The sequence below is a fragment of the Brassica napus genome, chromosome C5 (assembly GCF_020379485.1).
Source record: "Brassica napus cultivar Da-Ae chromosome C5, Da-Ae, whole genome shotgun sequence".
NCBI lineage: Eukaryota > Viridiplantae > Streptophyta > Magnoliopsida > Brassicales > Brassicaceae > Brassica > Brassica napus.
Genome location: NC_063448.1, coordinates 24826498 through 24834440, shown reverse-complemented (window position 1 = coordinate 24834440; position 7943 = coordinate 24826498). Strand labels below are relative to the sequence as shown.

The window sequence follows — 7943 nt, the reverse complement described above, 5'->3', positions numbered from 1 at the left end:
GTTTTGAATATAATATGAGTTTTCTTAATTGTTGAGATTTCTCTAATTCTAGAACATCATATTTGATATTCTTATATTCCAGCAATGTTAACTATTCACAACCCATTTTCATTTTAATATGCCCTTGAGAAGGACAAATTGAATGGATCAAATTTCCTCCAATGGTATCGAAACCCGAGAATTGTTCTCAAGCAAAAGTTTAAACCCTACTTGGAAGATCTGAAAAAAGAAAAAGACTTTTGAAACATCGTCTAGGGGTATTTATGTTATAGAAGTAAATGTTACTACTTCTGGTTCTACTTCTTGGGTATTGGATACCGTCTGTGGTGCTCATATTTGTACGAATATGAATGGCCTAAGAAACAGTAGAATTTTGGAGAAAGGACAAGTGGACCTACGTGTGGGAAATGGAGCAAGAGTTGCTGCATTAGCCGTGGGAACTTTTCACTTGTCTTTACCTTCAGGCTTTGTTTTAGAACTTAAGAATTGCTACTATGTACCTGCTATAAGTAGGAATATTAATTCCATTCCTTGTTTGGATTTGGAAGGAGTTCAGTTTTCGGTCAAAACCAAGTGTTGTTTTTTTTTTTATCGTAATGAAATCTCTTATGGTAGCGGCCCACTAGAGAATGAACTTTATATTCTAGACCAAAGCGTGCATGTCTATAATGTCAGTACCAAAAGATTCAAGTCTAACGACACGAATCAGATTTTTCTTTGGCATTGTCGCCACATAAATGAGAAACACATTCAAAAGCTTCATAGTGATGGACTTTTGAGCTCATTTGATTATGAATCATATGAAAAATGTGAATCTTGTTTGTTAGGTAAAATGACTAAGGCTCATTTTACTGGACACTTTGAAAGAGCCAAAGGCTTATTGGAACTTGTACATACTGATTTATGAGGCCCAATGAATATAAATGCTAGAGGAAACTATCAGTACTTCATTACATTTACTGACGACTTCAGTAGATATAGTTATGTTTATCTAATGAAACATAAGTATGAATCTTTTGAAAAGTTCAAAGAATTTCAGAATGAAGTACAAAATCAGCTTGACAAGAAAATAAAAACTCTTCGATCTGATCGTGGTGGAGAATATTTGAGTCAAGCATTTAATGATCATCTAAGAGAATGTGGAATTATTTCACAACTCACTCCTCCAGGAACACCACAGTGCAATGGTGTGTCCGAAAGGAGAAATCTGAACTTTATTGGATATGGTTCGGTCTATAATGAGTCATACAGATCTTCCACCATCTTTTTGGAGATACGCTCTAGAAACGTCTGCGTTTACGCTAAATAGATGTCCATCAAAATCAGTTGAGAAGACACCATATGAGATGTGGACTGGAAAGGTTCCAAATCTGTCTTTTCTGAAAATTTGAGGTTCTAATGCTTATGTCAAACGTATGTTTACTGATAAACTTGGACCTAAATGTGATGAATGCTAATTCATTGGTTGTACTAAAGAAACCAAAGGTTATTACTTTTTACTACCCCACCGAGAACAAAGTATTTGTTGCTCATAGTGGTGTTTTTCTTGAGAGAGAATTTCTTTCTAAGAGGAACAATGGGAGTAAAGTACAACTCGAAGAAGTTCGAGAAACACAGGAGATGGTCTCATCATCTTAGGAAGATGATCAATTAGATTTACGAAGAGTCGTAGAATCTACACTTGTGGAACCTGAAGTGCATAGGTCCGAGAGGACACGTCACGAACCTGATAGATATGAGGTTTGGGTGACGGATCATTATGATCTATTGATAATAGAGAGTGATGAACCTACGTCTTTTGAGGAAGCTATGATGGGCACTAACTCCAATATATTGCTTGAAGCAAGCATCTCGGAGTTGGAATCTTCGTTTTAATGAGGCAATCAAAGAGTTTGATTTCATTAGAAATAAAGAAGAACCTTGCGTTTACAAGAAGACTAGTGGGAGCGCAGTTTTCCTTGGTGTTGTATGTAGATGACATACTTTGAGGTTGTTTCTTAATGAAAGACATGGAAAAAGCTACATATATCCTTGGAATAAGAATCTATGGAGATAGATTAAATAAGACTATTGGATTATGTCAAGATACTTATATCGATAAGGTCTTATATAGATTCAAGATGCATGATTCCAAGAAAGGCTTTTTGCCAATGTCTCACGGAATAACTCTTAGCAAGACTCAGTGTCCTTCGACACAGGATGAGCGAGAGCGCATGAGTAAAATCCCACATGCTTCTGCTAAAGGATCTATCATGTATGCCGTGATATGTACTCGTCCAGATGTTGCATGTGCTTTGAGCATGACGAGTCGATACCAATCTGATCCAGGTGAAAGTCACTGGACAACAGTCAAAAATATCCTCAAGTATTTGAGAAATACTAAGGATAAATTCTTGGTCTATGGAGGAATTTATGAGCTTGTTGTAAGTGGTTACAGAAATGCCAATTTTTCAAAATGACAAAGGTGATTTTCGATCACGAGTTGTTTTCATCTTTTGTCTTAATAGAGAGTGGTGGGTTGGAAGATTTCCAAGCAAAGCACCATAGTATAGTCTCAATGGATGAAAATGTTGTTGATCCATTGAACATGCCTCTTCCATGGCCTAAGTATGAGAGTCATACTGCAGCCATGGGTATTAAGTATCTTAAGATGTGATCTTGATTTTAGTGGGAGGCTTTATGTTTATGATGTGATGTTCATATTGACATACATTTGATTATGTATTCAAACAAATGAAATTATTTCAGATTTATTTGATTATTAGATAATTAAATAAATGTCCCAAAATAATTTATATCATTCTTATAGGTCATCAAGTATGTGACTTGATCATGAAACTCTATAAGTGAAAGATGACATAGATTATCGAGGTCACTAGTCAAGGTTGTTAACGTGGGACATTAATAACCATGAATGGCTAGTATGTGAGGTGATTGATGACTAAGTTTTATGGAGTCATTCAATATGTGGTATTGAAGTCAATCACATGGATATGTGTTAGAGAACACATTATCGGACTGACCCGCTATGAGAACTCTACAAGATTGTTATATGAGTGTCATAAGAGTTTCTCATTACGACTATAAAGTATAGTCCTTAGACCTGAGTTCATCATGATTCTTTACTTATGGATTAGTTCACTTTGACCTTGTCAAACGTCAGCCATAACTGGTGATTATAAAGGCATTGATTAGGTGTTCTATGAAGTTTGTAAAGAACAGGAATGGAACAAGATGGGATTTGTCCCTCCTATATAACGGGAGATAAATATCTCAGGGCCTATCGAAGATTTGATACTGAGAAATGCATGGCCATGCTCAAACGAGGTGAATGTCAGTCGTTTGTTTTATCAGTATAAATCAAAGTTCGATAAACGTGATCTAGCTTGATAAGGATGACACTAGTTCTTGCCTTATGCTGAGATCGAGATATTGAGACAAAGGGATTATGAGAATAGATGATTCTAGTACAAGTGGGAGACTGTTGGGAATATCTTAAAATCATTTGTACTTACTCTAGATAGAGTCGTAGTGTCGCGGTTCGACAGTTGTATAATATTAGGTGGTTATAATGTTTTGCTAGAAATCGCTTATAATCTATGAATTGAGAATTCATTACTAATATTATATGATTCTACATGGTCACACACCTAAGCAAACTGGAAAATAATAAATTGAAATTTTATATAAAATATTATATATGTGTGATATATGTAATACATATTATATACTTCGACGTGAGTTAATTAAGAAAATAAACAAGTTGGGCTTAGCCCATTATAATTATAATGTCTAACGACATTAGGTGTGAAGAAGAAAATTGTTTTCATCAAGGTTTTGAGATTTGATCTCGACTGCACTAGCATCCCGAATCAATCCAGTTTGTGTGCGTGTGGATACCAGTAGAGACACGACGTTTGGAGTGCTTTAAATCTCGATTTGGTTTGTTTGTCCTTCCGCTGCAAAACTTCTAGGTATATTTGAAACACTAGGATCTAAGTTTATTTCAATATTGGCATAAGATTCTAGGCATATGAATTCATAACTAGATTTATAAATTGTTATAAACCGGTTGAATTCCAACAGTTCCACATCCAAGAAACGATCAACATCTAAGCAACTCATTCTCTGGCGGATTCTTGACTCCTCATCAAGAACTAGAGTCGCGTTTGCACTCAATGTTCGATCTAATTAATGACTAAAAGCGATGAACAGCAAGCTCCGTTTGGAGATATGAACTCAACCTTAGACAGGAGAGCGCGTCATAGGATGGCGTCTCCATGAAGATCGCAAGAAACAAGAACGGCTCCAACCGCCTACAGAAACTCCTCGGAAAATCTGATGACGTGGACGGCTTGCTCTGCGCCGCTATCTTGAGCTGCTTCCTCCACGTCATGACCGAAAAGCATGCATCCTACATGGCTTTACGGGGGCTACGTATTTTCGACGAGGAGAAGAAAAAGGCAATGTACGAACACACGGTCATCCACACGCTTCAAATTGCGTGTGACCAGCACGGATGCATAGCTCTCAACGAGGTCATAACCGACTCGGAGCATCCTCACTACAGAAACCAGCTGCTAGAGGTTGTCACGCACATCGCTCTTGACCTAAGCAAAGATACTTACGGGAACTTTGTGGTCCAACACGTACGCTTAAACTGTATGACTTGCATTGCACGTATAGTATTGCGGTTAATCTCGGTGGTCATTGCGTTGAGCGCTCGTTCAAGAAGTATGGAAGCTATATTGTGGAGGAGTCGATGATTTTGGTGGTGGCAGAGCTTTTAGAGTGAAAAGGAGACAGGTTGATGAGGTCACTAGTAAAAAAAGCCCCCACAGCCACATTTATTTTCGTGGCTATAACCCAAATTTCGTGGGTATATAGAGAGGAAGCCACTAAATGCTACGAAAACTAAATCGTACGTATACGATCGTAGCAAAAACTGACCGTGTCAAAGAACGTAGCAAATTGCCACGATTTGCTGCGACATTTTCGTGGCAAATATTGTTACATTTTGCTACGAAAATTTGCGTGTCTATTCTAGCTACGAAATAAATCGTGGCTAAAACGTGTCTTTCTAAAAAAAAAATTAAAAAAAAAATTCATGAAAAATAAATTACTAAATTAGAAAAAAATAATTTTTATTAATGAAATTACAAAATATATAGAAAACAAATTATAAATATGTATACACAAATATATACGTCGGCTCAACCACCGGTACCGCCACCAGCTTCACCACCGACACCTCCGGATAGTTCGCCTGAAGCGGCGACTCGATTTGTTTCTGGAGCCACCGGTGGTGTTATGGATGAAGCGACGCTTCACGCCTCCTCCGCCGTCACGCTTCTTCTGCTTCCTCACTGTAGCTTCTTATCTTCAATCTTCAAGCCGGCTCAGCTCACGAGCCACCGTTTCTGCTACCTCATCCTCTATCAATCTCCTCTGCCTCCTCCACCTTCCTTTACCAAAATAAATAAACTCAGATTCAACGCTCAGAAGAGAGAAGGAGAGAGAGATGCTACTGGTGATGGTGGTGAAGAGCGTGACGGTGGTGGTGGTGAAGAACGCGACGGTCGTTGTTAAACTTCGTTGTTGTATATGGAGAAGAAGAAGGCTGTGAGTGATTGTGAGAGATTGACAGAGTTGTGTTGTTGAAGAGGCAGAGAGAAGAAGATTAGAAAAGACAGAAAAAGATATCGAGAGAAGAGACTTTGGAGAGAGAGAAAGAAACACAAATAAATGAATCTGAACCATTGATTAGATTTAATCAATGGTCAAAAATTGTGATCCTCACCCTCTTATCTTAACCAATAGAAAGTTATGAGTAATTATTAATTATGTTTACTCTATTCTACCTTTTTTTTACAGCATTTTAGTTTTAATATATATGGAAGACAAAAGAGAATGTTTTATTTAATTTTATATTTTTTTAATTATAGATATTAAAAATTATGTTTATGATTTAAGATATGTTGATTTAGTTCAAAACAAAAATATAAAGTTAAGTGTCATGTTTATGATATATAATCTGGTGATTTAGTTCAAAATAAAAGACTAGTTTATAGTATGAAAATATAAAATTAAGTGTCACTTTTATTAAAGTATATTTATAGTTTAGGATTTAAGAGCAAGTTTAGTTATACAATAGTGTTTAGTTTTTATTTAGAATTAAAGGTTTTAGGGTTTGAGTTTAGGGGTTATAGAGGGTTTGTTTATGTTTAATAGTTTAAGCCTTAGAATTAAAGATACTGTTTTTTTTTAATTTTAGATGAAGTTTACATGCTTACCAAACAAAGAGATAAAGTTTATGTGTAAAGATTTTAAATATTTATATAAATAACTAATAATTATGTATTGAGCATTATTTATTTAGTTTAAATAGTTAAATTCTTTAAAGATTATGTTTTTGATTTGGGGTATAGAGATTGTAATTTATGTTTGACATTTGAGTTTGAAAATATTAGTTTTTGGTGTTTGAATTTATGATTTAGGGTATTATGTTTAGGTTTAAAGTGTATGGTTTGGAATATAGTTTCAAGGTTAGATTAAAGATTTAAGAGTAAAACCTGAAAAACATTAATTTTTGAATTTAAGTTTGAGATTTAAAGTTAAAATAAGAGTTTAAGATTTTTATTTAGAGTTTAGGGTTTTAAAAGTATATTTAGGGTTTAGTATTTCAAATTTTAGTGGCTAATTCGTGATAAAATTGTGGTTTTTTTACACAGCCACGGAAAATTTAGTGGCCAAACCGTAGCAAAAAAGATATTTTTTACAAATTAGCTACGATTATAGGGATGTTTAATTTCGTAGCGGTTTGCCACGAAAATTCGGTAGCAAAAACGTGGCTATAGTTTGCTACGTTTTAACTTGTGGTACTTTCGTGACTTTTTTTGCTACGATTTACATACGAATTGCTACGTTTCATATTTCGTGACATTTTAGTGGCATTTTCGTAGCTTTTTTTGCTACGTTTTATTGTCATAGTATTTTCGTAGCATTTTCAAATTTGCCACGAAAATTTCGTAGGTATTTCGTGGCTATGAACAAGATTTCTACTAGTGGGTTGGCAAGGAGTGAGTACGGGAAGTTCTTGGTGGTCAAGGCACTGAGAGTCACGCAGGAGGAGATGATTACGGCTTATCTGTTTTGGGGTTTGGTGCATAAGCTCATGCCTTTTCGCCATCTCTTGAGTAACTCTCGTGGAAGCACCATTGCAGCAATCTTAGAGTCCAGTTGTTAGCTTTGTCTCAAACTAGCTAATGCCGGTTCTAGCAGTACTACGATATAATGCCGAGAGTTGTCGATCTTTATGGTTGCTTAGTTAATTCTTGTAGTGAGGTGTTTTACTGATGATGGTTTGATTCAACAAAACATTGCCACAATTGTGGACAACTGGTGACAGTTCTCGTCATTCGGCTTTGATAAAATCTATTGTCTACCAAACCAAGTTTTCAACTAATTTTGTAGCTGTATAACTATTTATTCGCCTCAACTGAGATAAAACTATCCTTCATGACTTTTATGGCAATCTCGCCTTCATTATCATCTTCTTATGAGCAAGAGACTGAAACTTTGGAAATTTGTGTATTTTTTAGGAAAAAATAGAAATTTGCAAATTATTTAATAGTTTTAGTGAACAACCATGAATGATAGGCCTGAGACTTTTATCCGAGATCCGGATTCGATACGAGATTCGATCCGGATCCGATCCGAAAATCCGGATATCCGGAAGGGCCGAATCCGGATCCGGATAGTAAAATGTTGGATCCGTCAAAGCCAGATCCGGATCCGGATATCTTAATTTTTAAGTCCGGATATCCGGATCCGTAAGTTTTATTAATAAATATTTCAAAAATAGAAATATCTATATATAAAAATTAATTTTATTTAATATATTTTCATTTTTATAATAGTATATATAAATTTTATGTAAATTT

The 7943-nt window shown here is 35.5% G+C and overlaps 1 pseudogene; it reads left to right on the top strand.

Moving 5' to 3' along the window:
- Positions 1-4280: 4280 nt before the first annotated feature.
- On the top strand, positions 4281-7553 carry LOC106441662 (annotated as a pseudogene).
- The last annotated feature ends 390 nt before the right edge of the window (positions 7554-7943 follow it).